The sequence below is a fragment of the Benincasa hispida genome, chromosome 4 (genome assembly GCF_009727055.1).
Source record: "Benincasa hispida cultivar B227 chromosome 4, ASM972705v1, whole genome shotgun sequence".
Classification (NCBI taxonomy): domain Eukaryota; kingdom Viridiplantae; phylum Streptophyta; class Magnoliopsida; order Cucurbitales; family Cucurbitaceae; genus Benincasa; species Benincasa hispida.
The window spans coordinates 30,607,919-30,627,875 of NC_052352.1; positions in this window are offsets into that span (position 1 = coordinate 30,607,919).

The following is a 19,957-nucleotide window of genomic DNA, read 5'->3' on the forward strand; positions in this document are numbered from 1 at the left end:
TTGTGGTTAATGCAACTAAAAATGAAATAAAACATCACATATTTTATTACATAAATAAAATGTTTGCACGTTACAATTACAAACTCTAGAACCCTACAAGATTTAGTGCATCAACTCAAGGAAATTTAAAACAGATATCTCCATGAGAAACGGAAGTGGATCGTTCCGAATTCCATTCAGAATGAACACAACAAATTACAGTCTTAAATGGAAATGAACAAGTTATGCATAAACAGAAATTACGGCATGCTAAAAGATAATACAAGGGATAGAGTATGCGTGCCTTTGAAGAACTATTCTTCAAGTATCCCTCAATCAATCCCCAATGCATCCAAAAACATCACTCGAATGCAACGAACAACACACAACCTCCACGAACGTCTGAATATTCCTCGAACCTAATCGAATCCAACTCGATCCACGAACAGAGTTAGAACACCACCATAAATGTTACCTTGGTATTTTTGGTGTGAGAATCCAGGAGTTTGCTCTGTATGATCTTGGATTGCGAAAGATATGAGGTATACGATCGAGTAAATGGGAGATATGAACATTTTCTATCGTATAGATGATGTACTCGATCGTTTAGATAATGGAAAACTATCGTATAGACTTTGCTACTCGTTCATGTAGAAACGATCAACGAGTAACTATCGTATAGTCAACTATTAACGATCGTTTGTGCTCTCAACGGCTATCGTTTAGTAAAAACTCTTTGTACTTGATAGCCTTTTTCCGTGAGAATTTTTCGAATGAATTAACCTCTAATTTTGGAAAACAATTTTTCTTTTTATCTCACGGTTACCATAAAACTTCCAATAACCTCCCACTCAAATCGGTTATTAGAGAAAAATAATTAATTATCATATAATTAATATATTATAAATAAATATGATAACCAATTTATCATATTATATTTATAACCTATAGTTTTAATATTTCATCATATGAAACATATAAACATAGTTCTTTTTCTATTTTATGGTACTTAATATAAATCATATTTATATTAATTCCTCCAATTAATGTATCTAATACATCATATCAATTATATCACATATAATTGAATTTTCTCTTGTTAATTTAAACACTTCAAACTAACCCAAAATATTATTCTCAACTTGAACCAATTGAGCTAACAAGAGGATCTCATGAACCTATAGCTTGAAGCTCCAACGGTGCGTGAATAACTGGCTAAACTCTTTAGTCACGAGATCCATCATCCGTTAACTATTGGTCACTTCATTAAAGACCGACAGTTGCACTCTTTGCACTACAGATATATTTCTGTGTCCATATAACTAATCAACAATGTGATAACCCTTCATAAATCACTCATAAGTACAGTTGGGCCAATTTACCGTTTTGTCTCGGTAGTTACATCTAAGTTCTTTAGTACCACTGATTCGTCTAATGGATGATAAGTCATAGTCATACTATGACTGAGTCCTCTCTTCCAAAGAGAGGGTGTGGCCACTATGTTTAAGACCCAGAATCAGCCCTTAAGAGAGCAATTTATCTACTTACCTCTGCTTTGGGGAAGGAGTGAATTTCGTCTTGTGTAGCTGAGTTCCCAGCTCCCCAATTAGACTAATCCCCAAAAAGGTAGGCTTGTTGAGTTGGCAATCTGGCTACTCTTACCTATACTAATCAAAGGACCGCCCTCATAGGCAGGAGTTCCTAACTCACTCAGTATTAAGGTCATGTCACCTATGGTCATTTTAGTGAAATGTAAGTCTCAATTATCAACGACGTTATATAAAAAGACTAATCATCTTGTGGTCCGGTCTTATACAAACATTTTGTATAGGACACCCCCGATTGCATGTCTCCACATGAATGGTCAGGATCAGACCATTTGTAGCATGTTACAACACTTGTAAATATCTACAAAGTAGGTTGTATTTGTAGTGTCACTAAGATAAGGTATCCCTCCTTTATCCTTATACTACAGACCATTTAGGTTATTACTTAAGGCATGATCCACTTCTATGTCTCACATACATGCTTAAGTTACATGAAATAACCACGGATCTTAGTTTATTGGATATGAGTAAATGAAAATAAAATAATATTTATTTTTATTAATAACAATGTGTACAAAATGTTTACAAACTACGAGACCACAGGATAAAATGTTTATTGCTTAAGTTACACCAATCCCAAAAATATTCCACTTTTCCTAATGCCACGGGAGACTAATGTACAATATATAAAAATTGTATAATATACAATAAACTAGGGCATACTCTATACCCTAGTATCATTTCCCACTTGCCCTAGACAAGGTACCGCATGTCCCATAGACACAAACTCTCCAGATGACCCTCGAACACTTTAGCCGTGAGAGCATTTGTAAACGAATCAGCAATGTTGTGCTCCGACGCGATCTTTGTGACTATCACATCACCACGATGCATAATATCTTTGATCAAATGATACTTCCGTTTAATATGCTTGCCTCTTTGGTGACTCCGAGGTTTCTTTGAATTTGCACAGCCTTGTTGTTATCACAATAGAGTGTGATCGACAAAGACATATTTGGAACAACTTCTAAATCTGTAAGGAATTGTCTAAGCCAAACAGCCTCTTTAGCAGCTTTATAAGCGACTACATATTCGGCTTCCATAGTGGAGATCGCGATGCATCCTTGCTTTGATGCTTTGCCAAATTACAGCCCCTTCATTCAGAGTGAACCACTGACCCTAATGTCGATTTTCGACAATCTCTATCAGTCTGAAAGTCAGAGTCTGTGTATCCTATAAGGATCAAATCCTTATCTCCATACATGAGCATATAGTCTTTCGTTCTCCGAAGATACTTGCGAATCGTTTTGACCGCCGTCAAGTGATCTAATCCTGGATTGGACTGATATCGACTGACATTCCCTATTGTATACATGAGGCTTCCAACAACCGAAGCATAGGGAATTCGTCTCATTTCCTTAACCGCTTGAGGTGTCTTAGGACATTGCTCCTTAGACAAAAAAATTCCATGCCTGAAGGGTAATAAACCCCTCTTAGAATTTTGCATCGAGTACCTGATTAACATCTTGTCAATGTACGATGCCTAAGACAAGGCCAATCTCTTGTTCTTATGATCCCGAATGATCTGGATCCCTAAAATATATTGTGCCTCTCCCAAACTTTCATTTGGAATTGGGCGGCTAGCCACTTCTTAATGTTAGACATAAAACCTACATCATTCCTAATGAGTAGGATATCATCCACATATAGCACCAGGAAAGCTACTGAGCTGTTGATGATTTTCTTGTAAACACAAGGCTCATCAACATTCTAATCAAAGTCAAATGATTTGATCACAGTATCAAATCTAATGTTCTACGATCTAGATTCTTGTTTCAGCCTATAAATGGACCTATTAAGCTTGCAAACCTTTTGCTCTTGATCTGGATCAATGAACCCCTCTGGTTGAGCCATGTAGATAGTCTCTTCAAGATTACCATTCAGAAAGGTAGTCTTGATGTCCATTTTCCATATCTCATAATCATAAAATGTGGCTACGGGCAGGAGAATCCTTATAGACTTCAGCATGACAACAAGTGAGAAAGTTTCCTCATAGTCCACTTCCTCGACCTGGGTATAACCCTTTGCCACGAGACTAGCCTTAAAGGTCTGCACCTTTCCATCTATACCTTGTTTTCTCTTGTAAATCTACTTACACCCTATAGGTTTTACCCCATCAGGCTGATCCATAAGTTTCCAGACATAATTGAAGTACATAGACTCCATTTCCTGATTCATGGCTTTAATTCACTCATCTTTGCCAACATCCTCCATTGCTTACTTAAAAGACAATGGATCCTCAACTCCATCACTAGACATGATTTTTTGGGCTTCAGTCAGACCCATGTAGTGTTCCAGTGGGTTTGCAACCCTTCCACTACGTCAAGGCAGTCTCAACTCTTGAGATGGTTGACTAGATGAACCGATATCAACAGCTCTTGTTGATCTATCAGTCTATTCAACAAATCTTATTGAACTCTCAGTAGTCTTATTAGAAATCTCATGTAAAACAAGCTTGCTTCATGGCTTATGATCCCTGATGTGGTCTTCTTCCAAGAAGATAGCATTTTTCGACACAAACACCTTATTCTCACTTGGATCATAGAAGTATCCACCCCTCATTTCCTTGGGGTAGCCTAGAAAGAGGCAAACTTTTGAACAAGGTTCCGACTTTTTTGGTTAGCCACTAGCACATGGGTCGAACATCCTTAAATCCTGAAGTGGCGTAAACTACCTTTACGGCCTCTCCATAGCTCAAAAGGTATTTTAGAAACACTTTTTGAGGGAATGTTATTCAAAATATAACATGCAGTCTCCACTACAAATCCCCAAAACGAGTCTGGAAGATGAGCATAACTAATCCTAGACCAAACCATGTCCAGAAGGGTTATGTTTCTCCTTTTTGGTACACCATTCTGCTAAGGTGTACCTGGAGCCGAGAGTTACACCGTGATTCCATGTTTTATCATATAGTTCTAGAATTTGAGGTCCATATACTCTTCACCACGATCAGATCGTAGTGTTTTTATCTTCTTACCTAACAAGTTTTCAACTTCAGGCTTATACTCCTTGAACTTTTCAAGAGCGTCAGACTTATGTTGCATTAGGTATAGACACCCATATCTTGAATAATCATCTATGAAAGAGATGAAATATTCATACCTAGCTCGAGCTTTAACACTCATCGAACCACAGAAGTCTTAATGTATAAGCTCCAAGGTTTCCTTGGCTCTATAATCTTTTTCAGTAAAAGGTCGTTTGGTCATCTTGCCTTTAAGGCATGATTCACATACCAGCTAGGAGTTTTCTTCTAAACCTTTTAAAAGTCCACATTTCACCAACTTTCCAATCCTATTGAGGTTGATGTGACCTAACCTTAGATGCCAAAGATGAGCATTTTCCTTAGGAGAAACCCTTGGTCTTTTTGCAGTTGTCGTTGTTTTGAACATTTCAGTATTAAGCAAGGCTTTTATGACTAATGACCTTAGTGCATAAAAGTTATTTTCCATTGAACCAAAATGAATCTCCATACTATTCTGGAAAATAAACACTTTATTCTCGAAAAAGGAGACGATATATCTTTGTTCAATCAGACAAGAAACCGAGATTAAGTTCCTCTTGATATGAGGAACTACAAAAACATTATCTAGTAACAGATAACATTTCTTGTCCAAAAATAACTTCAGCCTGCCTATGGCAATAGCTGATACAACCTCACTAGTATTAACTCGAAGAGTCAACTCTTCTTCTTCCAATGATTTCCAGGAACTAAATCCTTAGTAGGAAGAACTTACGTGGTTAGTAGCATCTGAATCAAGTATCCAGGCAGAATCATCATTCTCTACCAAACACGTCTCCAAGACAAATAAATCACATTTACTGTCTTTATACTTCTTCCTCTTCTGGAGAGTAGTGGATCAGTATTAAAACCTAAATAAGCTTCAAGTTCTATTTCAGAGGACAATTCTCGTCGATGAACTTCATCTGAATCAGCAACAATTGCTTTCTCTTTTTGTAACGACCCGACCCTCTAGGACTTAAGTTAGACGTTACTAAATACATGCATTCATGGAACTCAAAATGACACTCTGTTATGGCGAAATAAATGCTATTTAAATAAGATAAATTCAAAGACTTTCATTAATTTCAAATATTAAAATAATAGTAGGGTACCCATAAATCATAAAGGATAATAAATAAGTCTGAAAAACGATTCTTAAAAATAATTTTTAAACATCAAAACTAAAAGTTGAGAGAAACATGAAAAGAACTCTAAATCTCATGAGCGGAAGCGTAAAAACTAGTCCCACGAATTCCGCTTGTCCATCGATGGTGCATCTCTAGCCTTACCTGAAACAACAACATGAGAAAGAATGAGTATAAAATACTCAGTAAGTAACCTACTACTGGGGTAGGCCTGGGCATCTAGTTCTCTAGATTACCCACCTCTTGGTGAAACATGATAACTGCTCTATGTCCTCATGGGACCAGTATTTAGCGAAATATTAATATATTTACTCTTTTTTTTAGTATTGGACTATATAATTATTAAAATATATTATATCTATAAATTTTAAGGCTACGTGTAATAATATTTACACATGAAACAAGAAGAGACCGGTGAGTCTCTATCTATTGGTGAGCTTGTATAGTTAAAGATGTACCACTACCTCTAGTAGGTCCGTAGGACCCACAACTCTGGTGAATCCCGAAGGAAACATAATCTCTTACGTACGCATGGTTAGCATACACCTCTTTCGTATACACATAACCCTAATGTGTACTTCTTTCGTACACATGGTTACGTATACACCTCTTCATATACACATAACTACTGAATGTGTACCTTTTCATATACTGGTTAAGTATTCACCTACTACTGAGTATGTACCTCTTTCGTACATCTAGTTTATGTATACACCTCTTTCGTATACACATAATCCACTGAATGTGTACCTCTTTCGTAACCTAGTTAAGTATACACCTCTTTCGTATACACCTAACCTACTGAGTATGTACCCCTCTTTCGTACACCTAGTTAAGTATACACCTCTTTCGTATACACCTAACCTACTGAGTATGTACCTCTTTCGTACATATAGTCATGTATACACCTCTTTCATATACACATAACCCACTGAATGTGTACCTCTTTCGTACAACTAGTTAAGCATACACCTCTTTCGTATACACCTAACCTACTGAGTATGTACCTCTTTCGTACATTTAGTTATGTATACACCTCTTTCGTATACACATAATCCACTGAGTATGTACCTCTTCCGTACACCCCAGATCCTTTCTAATGTAGGGATGCGTACCTCTTTTGTACACATGGTTAGGCATACACATCTTTCGTATACACATAACCCACTAAGTATGTACCTCTTTCGTACACCCTAGTACCCTCTAAGTGTGTATCACTTTCATACACACTAGCCCTAGTACATCTCATTCATGTACTAGTGCCCTTGGACGTGCAACACTTTCATGCAATCACATAGCCTGGAAAGGAAAAGAGATTGCATCTAACTTCATATTACATATAATATTCACCTAATCATGAATCCTCTAAAACCTCCTGATCAAGGTCAGGTTAGTTAACCTTAAAATATGTAATTAATCTAGTATTAATTGATCCACTCTAGTACATCACTTTCATGCACTAACTCATGTAACAATCAAACATTTGAAATTTCATAGTACATCATATAACTTACACACTTTCATAATAAATCGCATCAATAAACACATGAACAAAATACTCCAACTTTCACCTAACTTTAAGACATTTCCGTAATATTGTCGCTTAACTCATAATTTAGGGTCATGCCCAATCGTCCTTTTAATATATCTCATAAAATTCTAAATCATGCTCATACACTAACATGCTTCAGACATATTATCACATGCTCATATATCTTTTCTAAACAATCCATTAAATTTCAGAACAATCATAATTATCCTTATAACTAGTCTTAAAATCCTCAAAATAAATCATAAATTTACCGTCTGAAACAAAGGCGGTTCCAGTAGTAAGATTACTTACCTCTAATCGCAAACTCTAGAAACTAGAAGCTCAACCTCTTCCTTGCCCAATGGAACCTTGAATCAAACAAACATGCAAAACAACTTTAATCCTTGTTGGTTGTTGTTCGAAATTTGGAGCCATTAAAAAGTGGGTAACTCAAATCTAAGTCGTAAGCATTGTGGTCGTTAAAGTTGTATGCTACAGCGTCAGAGGACATTGGTTGGAGATCGTAGGCATTGTCGTTGTTCATTTGAAGGATAAAACGAACAGATGGAAGGTGGGGTTTGACTTTTTATAAAAAAAAAAAAAACAATAATAATAATAATAATAATAAAATAAAAAAAGAAATAAATATAATTACATTTAATTATTTTCCGTTTTATACTATTAAATTTCATTACATTTAATTCCTTTTCATTTCAAAAGAAAATTAATTCCTGCCATTAATTTTCTAATTGAATAATTTCACGCCACATTAAATTCCCGCACTTACACTTGAAGTCCAAAATTCAAAAAATGTCCTCACAACTAACAACAATTACTGAAATTCCAAATAATAAAGTTACTGAAATTATATTATTACTAAAAATGTGTGGGGTGTTACACTTTTAGTCCCTTGACATTCAAGAAAGACTGAAGGTTATCTTGGAAACTGACACTACTGGTTTCTTTGTCATCCATCCAAGAACTGACGTTCAAATAATTCTTGAAACGAGTCCATGATCTTACGTGCAATGACCATGTTCTCAACCCTTTTGGCTAATGCATTAGGTATGCAAGCCAAAATGTGAAGTCGAGCCATCGAATTAGCCTTCATTCACACCTCATATGCATTAGGAACATTTCGTGGTGCATCAAAGGGTCGGGACTTGAGAACACTCCTCAACCATGGCAAACTTGAGGTCATTTATCACGAAATATGTTTTAAGAGGCTCTTTCCAATGTATGTAATTTGTCAAATTAAAAGAGGCAACTAATGGAATGTCATACATGTTGCTGAAAAAACAAACACATTGATCTACATTAGATTTTAGCAAATACTCTTTAAAAACAAAATCCAATTTGGTTTAGCAAAATCTAAATGAACCCCGTGTGACATCTAGTTTTGCAATGACGCTTCAGTAGTTTAAGACAAAAGCCACTGAAGGGTAGTCAATTTATCCCTCCTCTGAATTGAGACATTCTCAACCAGTCATTAATACCAGAATAACTCTTGTTCCTATAACAACTAGCCACCATTGATTTGGTCAAGAAATCACTAACTTGGTTAACAATTTTTCGTAAGTGTGACCCATCATTTTAGATCCTAAAGTTCCGCCCCAAGCAGCCAATCCAAAGGGAAAAAATTCGATTGGGGAAAAACCTAAAACGACCCTATCCATTTATGGAGTTCACCTTGATATTGACTAACTGCACAAACCATCCGAAAGGGGACGCTCCCAGGGTGTGATGCATGTGAATTGTGATGCGATTATGGTGTGAGTTTGCGATGGTATGTGTTATGCGATGAACATGCAAGTTTTCCTAATAAGACCCAAGTATAAGCCTCACTAGGTTTCCTGGTAAGTCCAAGGTCGAACACAGGGACTAAGTAAATATGCGACAGTTACTTTGATTCTCTTGCAGTGGTGAAAACAAATGAGTTGAATGGTGTTTTGATTAAGAATATTTCTTATGCGACGGAGTTTGAACGAAGAGTTGATGAAATCGAGAGTTATAATGAGTATATGATGAAGGGGTTGAGAAGGGGTTTAGCTAACACTTCCTAAGATTATGTACAGATTATGCGATCATGCTACACACAAATAACAACACGTCATCTCTCAATGTAAAATGCCATAATTCCTATTTCTAAGATGCATGCGATGTATACGAAAAATTCGATAGGACACATGTCTAAGCCTCTATTCTTATCTATGCGATGATGAATGATGCACATATAAAACAAGGGGACCACATACTATCATATCCTATTTCTAGGGTGCATGCGATGTGTTAATAGCAACAGAAATTATGTCTAAGTTTCTATTTCTTTCTTATGTGGTTCTAATCTGACTCTCTCAAGCCTAGATTCTAATCTGACTCTTACAAGTCTAGATTCTATCTTTAGACTACTCTCTCAAGTATCTCTAAAGGGTGAATGATGCATATATAAGACAAGATGATTGCATAAAATGTAAATCTTAAATCACGCTAGCTAAGTACTTCTCAACTCATTCAGAAATTTAGCTACTCATGCAAAGTATGGAGAGATTGAACATAGATTGGAATGAGATTTCCATTTTCTATAAATAAAGTATTGAATACAGAATAGCAAATGAAATTTAGAGATAAAAAGCCCAGTAAGCAATGTCTTGATTCCCGTGGCTTTTTACACTGTTCTTTTTCACTCCAACTCTGTCCAGATGTATATTCTTGCTCTCGACTGTGTTAGCCCTCTCTCCTTTGTAACGCTTTCCGGTAGTCTCTCGATCTGTTCGGGAATGATCTTTTGGCTTCCTCGTCTCCTTGCCCGTCTCCATCCTCTAAGTCTAAGTATGAGTATATACGTGAACAGACTAACGGCTCTCTAACTTGTATATCTTTATATATATTAAATTCCCCTTTTACACAGACGCCCTTTGGTATTTATAAAGCTCAAGGTGAAGTAGCCTTCCTTTCTAATGGTTTCAATGATGGGCGGTCATTAAATCCCCTACTCTGATGTGTCGATTAATGGTCACCGAAAGTTGAGTGTACTTGCTACAGTGTGGCTTTAACGGCTTGTCAACTAAATTCGAATTCGACCTTTATCAGCTTTCCATCCCATCGTGATTTATTATGATGTCACCTTGATGTGCAGTCTTTATGCGGCCACCTTTTTTTAGCAACTTCTCATGATCGCATATGATCGCATGCCTTGCGATCACAATCTTCAAGCGCGCTGACGCCTAATTTCTTTGGATCGCAATTTAACTTGCGCCATCGCATTTTTTCTGCACAAAATAAGTAAATTAACTGCTTTTATGTGATAGGCGCATGCGACCGCAATTTCTTCAGTTTAGCGCTTTTGGACATGATATTGCTTATTTTTACCATCACATTCTCTCATTGTTTTACTTATTTGAGCTATAATAACTTGTATTTCTACCCATTATCAAGGTGCCACAAGGTCGTGCAAGAAGATCTCACGGTGCAAACCAATGAAGGAGACCGCAGGACATGTTGACACACATTCTTCACCCACATAATATAAATACTCTCTCCGTCCACCTTGATATTGACTCATGCAAACACCATACGAAGGAGGATGCTCCCAAGGCACCACAAGGCCAAACATGAATCTCACGACGTGAACATTTAGGGAGAAACGTGAATGGAATTGACATATCATATATAGTTTTTCCTCCCACTGAGTATTTTATAACCTATGGTTTAGTTTACTTAGAAAAAACACGGCTAACGATTTTAACTAAGTGAATTTTTAGGTTTGTCCAAAAGTAACTTTTACTTTCAAAAGTTGAACAACTTTTTATCATCATTTATTAAACTCTTTAACGAAGTCTTTGATCAACTATTGCATGCTTATAGCAAATATATCTAATTCACCTTTCCAAGTAGGTTCCTAGGTAGGGGTGTTCCGTTTCCATCAGCTTAAATACCCCAGCTTAGACAGAACCTACCTTAGACAAAAGGTCCTTTATAGATGGATTTAATACAAATTTAATCTTTTATGGAAACCAATTTAATCCTATTAAACTGATTTAAAAGATTAAACTTAGGTTTCTAATCTTATTAGAACCATGAACTTAGGCCTATCTCAATCAAATTTTAAAACCCTTTTAAAACATGAGTTCACCTAAGTCTGCATGCAACTCTTTCTTATTGATTTTAGTTCTAATCTCCATTATAACACTTATAAATGGAAACAACTAAAATCATCTACAATGCGAAGAAACACATACAAGGCATCCATAACTCTTATAAATAAGCCTAAGTGTCATGCTCAATGCATTGTTCATTCATTACTACTTTTATATAACTCTTATATAATAAAGCAATGGACCAAGCATACATTCTCTCATACACCCTTATACTATAACTCTTATAATATAAAGATGATGCATGAATATGCTTAATGCATGCATGAATATAACTCTTATATTATATGATGCATGAGCATGCTTTCTCTTAATTTCATCATGCCATTTACTATATTATAACACTTATAATATATAATATATGATGCTTGAATAAAATGCATCACCTAAGGTGGATTTTAAATCTATATGTCATACATTATGGCATATAAACAAACATACATCTCATGTACATTAAGTAAAAGTTGATGAACCGGGATAATTAGCCTCAAATTCTTAAGAATAAAGCTAACTATTACAAAGAGCAATGAGTCCACCGGTTCAAATAGGCGAACCGGGTCTTGAACCATCCGGGCAAAGATTGCGTCTCCTTGATCGTGTAACAAATCCTTTTGATCATCTAACAACGTTGTATGCGCATAAATGATCGCTTAGCAACGATCGTATACCTTTGACTATGTGATGAAGCATGAAGGTCACACGATCATGCAGCACACATTATGTAACGCATGCCTTAAACGATCAAGTAGATGACAACGATGTAGAGAAGTAAATCGTCTAAACAATCGCTAAGCAAGCGTAAGGTATCATATACCGGGTGATCGTGTAGTTAGTGACTATGCGATGAAGCATGCTGAGCTACATGATCGTTTAGTGCGCGCATCTATTAAAGGACGAACATCAAATACTCTATACGATTGTTTAACTCAAATGTCCACGCGATCGAGCAATCAACGCTACACGATAGAGTAAACTCTTTACTCAATCGTTTAGCATTAGCTATACGATCGTTTAGTAAATACTACACGATCGGGTAGTACTTTTCTACACGATCATTTAGCCAAATCTCAAAATTTGTTTAGCTTGAGCTACACGATGCGATCAACCTTTGGTGTGAAACCCCAAACCTAATCTATGTAACTTGAGTTAAAGCTTGAATAGTTAAGTAACTTAAAAGGAAAGTTAAGAAGAAGAGAACGCCTCAAGAATTTTAAAAGTAAATCTTAAGGACTGAACTTGAAGCTTGGGTTAAGTAAAATGGTAAGTAATAAAATTTGATTGAGTATTGGAGTATGCGGCCAACCACTGAGACTAACCAAAGCCATGAGGAACGCATGAGAAATGGCTAGGTGGACATAGGGGTATGTTGTACGCTTGATGTAGTTGGCCAATTTCGTAGAGGTTATGAGGGGTTCGGTATGGAAGCCAAGGACAACCATGTGTTAAGCTTGTAAGAACGCATGCATGGGGATGGCAAGAAGTGCGTAAGCACGCAGCAAGGAAGACCATCGAGGGATGGGACAGACGCATGTTGGCCGAAGCATTGGCAAAAGGAGCTACCCAAAGGTTGCTTATGCACTGGATGATAAGATGTTGCGTGAGTGAGACCGAGAGGGCTAAACAATGAGTGCAAGGCACTAGGCATTGAGACTAGGCATGCGTGCTGACTAGTATGCGCAAGGCGCTGGGCGTTGAAGCATGTGCACGGACGATCACGTAGTTGCAAGCTACGCTAAACGATAGCACTAGACGATAGCGCTAAATTATAAGCTTGGGTGCTAAATGATAAGTGTAGACGCTAGACAATGCGGTAGGCGTGAGAGTTGGATGATAGACGCAAACCTAGGCGATGGCGTTACACGATAAGCGGACGCACTAGACAATGGGCATGAGGCATTAGACGATAGTGTCAGCGCTATACAATGAGCGACAACGAGATCATTAACAGCGAGAGATACGTGATGAGTGACAACGAGATTGTTAAAAGCGAGAGATGACTAGACGATGGAGCCATGCAATGGGGCATAGGCACTATGTGATGGGTGTAGGCGCTAGACGATTTGCAACAGTAAGAGGGCTGGATGATGAGCGATGGTGCAAGAGCTAGACGATGAACTAGATGATGAGCCAAGCCATGGTGGACGCATGGTGAAGTGTTCATGCATTGATGGGTCGGCGGTACATAAGGCTTGCAAGGTCAGATTGCGTTGGTCTTGAGCGAGAGACTAAGGGTGTTGGCAAGCAAAAAGGGCATACGAGAGTTAGCCATGAAGTATGTATTAGCAAAAGGCTAGGCAATGTTAAGATAAAACATGAGGCGTTGAGTTGAGACCTAGCTTGACCCGAGGGTTGGTATGCGTTGGTGATATGCTATGTGCCAAGGACATCTGTGGGCATGTGGGTGCATAGGACGAGGCTGGAGCAAGCGACGTGCGTTGGAAAATTATGATGGTCATAGGCCTAGTTGAGCGCATATGCCAAGGGTAAGCCATGCGAGAGAAGAAAGGTATGCAGCCAATAAAAGACTTGTAATGCCTTGAGGGTTAGTATGGAATAAGTGATACATTGATAAGAGAGTTATAGGCTGATAAATGGCTAAAGTCGTGGTGCCAAGCAAGCATGCGACCAAGTTAAGGGGTGTATGCGTTGATGAAGTAGAACTTAGAGGACAAGTCGAAAGTACCAGCTTGTCCGGACATGTGGTGAACTAGGGAAGTCGGAGATCTCATACAATTGAGGTGGACAACCGATGAGGCATGCAAGGAGGGACTTGTACGTTGGCTAAGGGAAGGGAAGACACTTCAGTGTTGTTGTGGCAAGGAGTTGCATTGGCAATAGGAAGAGAGGACAACTAGTCATGCAGCCAAGCAGAAGGTGTCGAGCTAGGGGAGACTTTGGATGCCTATAAATAAGAGGCTTCGGACGAAGAACTCTCACAACTCACTTGGGCCAGTTGAGTGAAATCAGAGTGAAAATACTCAGAGAGGAGTGTGGTGAAGGTTATCGGGTTGCCACTGCGTTTGGGGTGCTGAAGAAGAGGGAACTTGTGTTAAAGATAAAGTGGTCCAGCTAAAAGCATAGGTTGTCGCTCAGCAGCCTTGTCACGCGTTCCCACCAACCAAGCACGCGTGCTCTGCTAGACACATCATCGGACGAACGCACGCCGCATCACCCACGCGATTAGTCAGACGCATGCCCAGGCGCCCACTGCTACATGTGCAAGAGCGACTGCCCAGTGTGTCCCTCTGCCCACCTTCGTGCACAAATGCATCCACCTGCTACCCAGCGCCTCCCAATTTTCCAAAATAACCTCTAAGAAACTATTTTGGAATAGCTCAACCTATTTTTGGGTTATTTTAAGTGGGAAGAGTCCAAGGAATGGGGCAAAGAGCTGCCTACAAGAATTCATAAAGAACAGGATAGGAGGAACTGTGAGTGGTTATTCTACTGTTTGTATGATTGATTTCTATATATATATGTGTGATTATATATATATATATAGGTTATATTTTAAATATTGGCATGATCGGGAAATGTGTTTTGTTTGGATTTGATTGTTGTTGTGTTGTTGTCATAATGCATGTGTAATTGCATTTGGTAACGGGATTTGTACCTGGGGTATTGTTAGCATGCTTTGTGGATGCTTGGTTGGGATTGTCAGGGTATCTGGCTGGGATTGTCAAAGTACCAACATGTCTAACAGGAACGACATGTGCACATTCGACGGGTTATAGGGTGCTGAGATTGATTTCACAACAGTCATTGCAGGTTATTCGCAGAGAATACTCGGGATTGGGATTACATGGTCATGCCAGGAATATCCAACTGACAGGCTGGGAAGGTTACATTTTATATTATGTGATTCATGTTTGTTTCTGGAATTGTATTTCCCAAAAAAGAATTTCTAAAGTCAAGGTTTGATTCCTTATAAAGGCACCACTCACTGGGCTTATAGCTCACGTTTTCCATGTTTTATTTTCTTTTCCCTCCCCAGGTTGCGGAAGCGGATCATTTGGGAAAGCCTCCAGAGGTCTGAATTAATTTCATCTCACAGGGGGGGATTCGAATCATGTTAGTTGGAAGTCATTAGGATAGTTAGGTTAAAGCACGTAAAACAGTATGTTTAATTATTTACAATCATTGATGAGTTATAATCACCTAGCTTTTAAACTGATAAGGTCGGGCAGTTGATATCACAAAAGGGTGGTGTTGGTTGTCATCACATCCTCTTCCAGTCTGGGTGATAAGGCTCGGGAGGGGGTGTGACATTTGGTCTTCTTCCTCGATAAGAATAGCATCTCCATGCTTCGAAACTTCATCACGAACGACTAAAAAAACTTCAAACACTTTGAATACAGACTCGATTACTTGTTAATTATGCCCAAAAATGCAGGGGCCCTTACAAATTGACACTTTGTAAACTTAAAGAAAGCTTTAAACAGAGGCAATCATCCCGTACATATCCATCAACACATCCACAAATACATTTAACTCTTAAATGCACTGTATAAAACTTAAAACTCACCATGACTGTAAAAGAAGTTCAATACAACAATGGAATTTGGAATATCAGAACAACCTGGCTCTGATACCAATTGAAGAAAATCTAAAACAGAGATCTCCATGAGCAGTAGAAGTGGATCGTTCCAAATTCCATTTAGAATGAACACAACAAATTAAAATCCTAAACGGAAACGAACAAGTTATGCATGAACAAAAATTATGGCATGCTACAAGATATACAAGGGATAGAGTATGCATACCTTTGAAGAACTATTCTTCAAGTATTCCTCGATCAGTCTCCAATGCATTAAAAAACAACACTCGAATGCAATGAACAACACACGACCTCCACGAACGTCTGAATGCTCCTCGAACCCGATCGAGTCCAACTCGATCCACGAACAGAGTTAGAACACCACCACAAGTGTTACCTTGGTATTCTTAGTGCGAGAATCCAGAAGTTATGAGCTCTGTATGATCTTGGATTGCAAAAGATAGGAGGTATACGATCGAGTAAGTGGAAGATATGAACACTGTCTTTCGTATAGACGATGTACTCGATCGTTTAGATAATGGAAGCCTATCATATAGATTTTGCTACTTGATCGTGTAGCAAAGATAAACGAGTAACTGTCGTATAGTCAACTCTTAATGATCGTGTAAGCTCTCAACGACTATCACTTAGTAAAAACTATTTTTACTTGATAGCCTTTTCCCGTGAGAATTTCCTGAATGAATTAACCTCTAATTTTGGAAAAAAAAAATTCTTTTTATCTCACAATTACCATAAAAATTCCAATAACCTCCCATTCAAATCAGTTATTAGTGAAAAAGAATTAATTATCATATAATTAATATATTATAAATAAATATGATAATCAACTTGTCATATTATATTTATAACTTATAATTTTAATATTTCATCATATGAAACATATAAACCATAGTTCTTTTTCTATTTTATGGTACTTAATATAAATCATATTTATATTAATTCNTTAATATAAATCATATTTATATTAATTCCTCCAATTAATATATCTAATACATCATATCAATTATATCACATATAATTGAATTTCCTCTTGTTAATTTGAACACTTCAAACTAATCCAAAATCTGATTCTCAACTTAAACCCATTGAGCTACCAAGGGGACCTCATGGACCTGTAGCTTGAAGCTCCAATAGTGTATGAATAACTGGCTAAACTCTTTAGTCACGAGATCCACCATCTGTTAACTGTCGAGCACTCCATTAATGACCGATAGTTGCACTCTTCTCACTCAGATATATTTTTGTGTTCATATAATCAATCAAAGTGCGATAACCCTTCACAAATCACTCGTAAGTACACTTGGGCCAATTTAACATTTTGCCTCGGTAGTTACATCTAACTCCTTAAGTACCACTGATTTCTCTAATGAACAATTAATCATAGTCCTACTATGACCGAGTCCTCTCTTTCAAAGAGAGGGTATGGCTACTATGTTTAAGACCCAGAATCAGCCCTTAAAGGAGCAATTTATCTACTTACCCCTGCTTCGGGGAAGGAGTGAATTTCGTCTTGTGTAACTGAGTTCGCAACTCCCCAATCAGATGAATCCCAAAAAGGTAGGCTTGTTGAGTTGGCAATCTGGCCACTCTTACCATACTAATCAAAGGACCACCCTTATAGATAAGAGTTCCCAAAACACTTGGGATTAAGATTATGTCACCTATGGTCATTTTAGTGAAATATAAATCTCAATTATCAACGGCGTTATATAAAGAGACTAATCATCTCATGGTCCGGTCTTATACAAACTCTTTGTATAGGACACTCCCGCTCACGTGTCTTCACATGAATGGTTAGGATCAGACCATTTGTAGTACTTTACAACACTTGTAAATATCTACAAAGCAGGTCGTATCCATAGTGTCACAAGGATAAGGTATCCCTCCTTTATCCTTATACTACAGACTATTTAGGTTATTACTTAAGGCATGATCCACATCTATGTCTCACATACATGCTTAAGTTACATGAAATAACCACGGATCTTAGTTTATTGGATATGAGTAAATGCAAATAAAATAGCACTTATTTTATTAATAAAAATGTATACAAACTGTTTACAAACTACGAGACCACTGAGAGAATTAGGACACCAATCCCAACATGTTGCACATCTAATTTTCTCTAAACTCTTATTTATTATTCTTTTTTCTGTTAAAGTTATTTTCATCATGAATATATGTGGCTAATTTTCTAGTGTGAGGCCAAACTAGAATCTCTATGTTGTAGGAATTTACTAGTGTTAATCAATTGTTTCTTTGTAGCATTAACATTTCATCATCAAAAGATAATTGTAATCTCTTTTTACACAATATTGAAAGAAACTTTATGAACAATTTTTGAATTCTTGATTCGTATTGTGTCCCAGAGGAATCGACCTTGGAATACTCCAAGTACTACTTGTTGTTACATTGATTTATATTTGAGCTAATGTAATAGATGATAGGACTTGTGCAATTTAACCTTTACAAATCATCAACTAACCCTATAGCACAAGATTTATTTTACAGAGAAAAGAACTGTTAGGATCACATAATTGAAAAATAGTTTTCTAAAACACAACCCAGATTTCTCGCAAAACACATAGTTGCTGAACTCAATGAATCTGAAAACATAAAACAGAATTTGGCTCTACAAAACATACCCTAAATAATTCATCATTTCTATATTCAAACTACATTTTTTTTCCTTTTCTTTTCTTTTTAAATTGTTATATCATCATATCTTTAGAAAACTATATCTCTTGGTTCCTTTTCATGGTAATTCAAAGAGAACAATAGAGACATATATACAAGTCATCGAGGTCCATTTTCAAATATTAAAGTTAATTTTGATTTATGAAGAAGTACTTCTCGAAGAGAGTGAAGAGATATTGTCCGAATGAGTTTCCCTTGAGGTTTGAGGTTTGGTCCTGATTTCGCACTTGTTATGCTCAAAAAAATAAAGATGTATTATTTGTTCATATTATTTTCATTTGAATTCTTTTCATGGAAAGTAGAGTATCGACTTTCAATAACTGAAAAAGAAATATTTATATGTTTTTTATGTCACCCATTTGTTATCTTAAAAGAGGAAAGGTTAGAAAAACAAAAATCCTATAATAAAGCTTGTATTATTTAGTTATGTGATTCTTATATGTTATTTATGTGTCTTTCATCTTATTCTTATTGATATATTTTTTTTAAATTAAAAATTCATCGCGATCTAATTCGTGATCAAATTATTCCTAAAGTTTTTTGTCTTTATATATATCCACTACTTCACAACTTGAATCTTTGCCAAGTAACATATTGTATTTTCTCTTCGGGACGCTTGATTTAAGTTGTAAGCACTTTGTTTTCTTAATTTCCTTCATTAGGATTATCATAATCTAATATTTAGATATTTAAATGAAAACATTATAAGAAAACCGGTGATAGTAATAACTTCAACCAACACTTAAAAATTATTAGCAATTCTACTGCATATTGTATTATTTTGGGTTTGAATTCAATTTATACAACTAATCCTTTAAAAAAAATTAAAAACGACATGAATTAATACTTTATTTCATAAATATAATTTATAAAAAAGTGATAAGTTAGAATATGAAATATTTAGGCTATATTTGATAATCATTTAGTTTTTTGTCTTTATTTTTAAAAAATAAGTTTATAGACATTACTTCCTCCTTCAAATTTCTTCATTTGTTATCTACTTCTTATCAATTGTTCAAAAAACCAAACCAAATTTTGAAAGTTTAAAAAAGTAGCTTTTAAAATGTTTTTTTTTGGAATTTGACTAAGAATTCGATTATTTTACTTTAAAAAAAATGTAAATCATTGTAAAAAATGAGATAAAAATATGCTTAATTCTCGAAAAACAAAAAATGAATTTGTTACCAAACAAGGCCTTGTTAATTTATTTTTATAAAATTCAATTATAAAAATATATACAACCTTACCTTTAATTATAAGTAAATATATTTACTTTTTAGATGAA